The sequence below is a fragment of the Cornus florida genome, unplaced genomic scaffold (assembly GCF_030987335.1).
Source record: "Cornus florida cultivar Cherokee Brave unplaced genomic scaffold, ASM3098733v1 CherokeeBrave_3.0.0_Hap2_Chr09, whole genome shotgun sequence".
Classification (NCBI taxonomy): Eukaryota; Viridiplantae; Streptophyta; class Magnoliopsida; order Cornales; family Cornaceae; genus Cornus; species Cornus florida.
In genome coordinates this window covers 31,882,741-31,884,611 of record NW_026775579.1, presented here as the reverse complement: position 1 = coordinate 31,884,611, position 1,871 = coordinate 31,882,741, and the positions used below count along the sequence as shown (strand labels likewise).

General features: G+C 38.1%; 1 pseudogene; it reads right to left on the bottom strand.

Moving 5' to 3' along the window:
• Positions 1–1,500: 1,500 nt before the first annotated feature.
• LOC132275722 (small nucleolar RNA R71) lies at positions 1,501–1,599 on the bottom strand (annotated as a pseudogene).
• Positions 1,600–1,871: the final 272 nt, after the last annotated feature.

The window sequence follows — 1,871 nt, the reverse complement described above, 5'->3', positions numbered from 1 at the left end:
AGATCTCTTTCTCTCTTACTTACTCTTAATTGCATTCTTTTGTTATCACTTTGTTTAATTTAGTTGCTCTCTAATCAACCAACCAACCAATTATTGATCACTCGACCTACTAGCCCTAATAGCGATTCCACGACCTTGTTCGATCCTCACAATTCCTTGGGACGATCCCTACTCGCCTTTGCTATATTTTTAGTGAAAGGTAGTAGTGGCTTCTATAAATGTAAAACTCTTGGCCCTCGCCCTAAAATGCACACCCTTTGAGCTTGATATGGTGTAGCAACCCTAACAACGACCACCTCAGTTTTTGGCGCCGTTGTCGGGGATTGATTGATTTGATTAGGCAACGTCGGATTTGTGGAATCGATTAGGATTTGTACTCTTTTGATCGTGTCTTTACTTTATTTTTATTTTTCTTTTTGGTTATTTATTATGTTGTTCTTACTTAACTAGGTGCATTATTGGAGAGGAAGTAAGCAAAGGAGCATTCAAGCGAAGTAAGCAAGAAAAAAAGCTAAAAATTCTAAAAATTTGCTAAGCTAAGCTTTAAATTTGGAGTTGAAGTGCTAAAGGACCTTTGTGAGACTTTGTTTACTCAATCCCTTAGTTAAATTGTCGGCCCGCGTGGAGGCTTATTTTTAATTGTTCTTGCATCATTGTTATTAAAGCATGGGAGTATGAATTAAGTGTTTGTGGAAGAAGTTTAATTGCATTGTTGTGAAGGCATAGTGTTGGTCATTCTTTGTGCTAGTTGTGTTTTGCATTGTGCATGCATGGACGTCATTCATTGAGACCCACTCTTGTCCATCTTGATTTACATCTTGAATCCATCGTTAGAAATCTTAGAGGAAGAGGAAGTTCAAATAGAACCAATCTATCAATGGATGACCATAATAATGATCATGTTGAGGACCATGGTCACATAAACCAACAAGGTATCCTTCACCCCAATGTGCACAATGAGAACATACAAGTACCATTAGGCATGCCTTGTCCATTCATTCACCAACCACCATAACAATAAGGTCAAGTTCCATATGGAATGCCAAGGCCAATGTATGCTCCACAACCTCTCATCATCAATCAAGGAATTCAAAACCAAGGTGTTCATGTTGCACCTCAAGTAGCTAATCCACCTCTTGCTTTAAGAGACCATTATGTGCCTAATGAGTATAATGCACCTACATGCATCTAATTGCCTCCATTTAGAGCACATCATTATGAAATTAAGCCATAAACCATTCAAATGCTTCGTAACTATCATGGACTTCCAAGTGAAGAACCTTACAAGCATTTGGATGAGTTTCTTGAAGTATGTTCCACCGTAAAATATACGGACATGCCGGAAGAGGTTTTAAGACTCAAACTTTTTCCATTCACCTTAAAAGACAAGGCAAAGTATTGGTTTAACAATCTTAGGCCTTTTTCAATCACTTCTTGGGCAAAAATGCAACAAGAGTTCTTGAAGAAGTACTATCCAGTTTCTAAGACCAATGCCATGAGAACCTCAATTCGAGAATTTTCACATGGGGATGGAGAAACGTTTCATGAGGCATGGGAACACTTCAATGAATTGCTTAGGAAGTGTCCACATCATGACATGCCCAAATGGCAATTAGTTCAATATTTCTTTGAAAGCTTATCGGATAACTATAAGGGTATGGTTGATGCTTCCATGGGTGGCTCATACATTAATAGTCATGAGGATGACGTGTGGCATCTTTATGAGAGCATGAGTGAAAATTATTTGCATAGAACACTATCATCGAAGAATGGTAGAAATTCACAAGGTAGGAAGAGTGTTGGCTTACATCAAGTTGACCATTCAAATGAAATAGCTGCTGAAATGAAGTCTTTATCTCAAAGGTTTGATC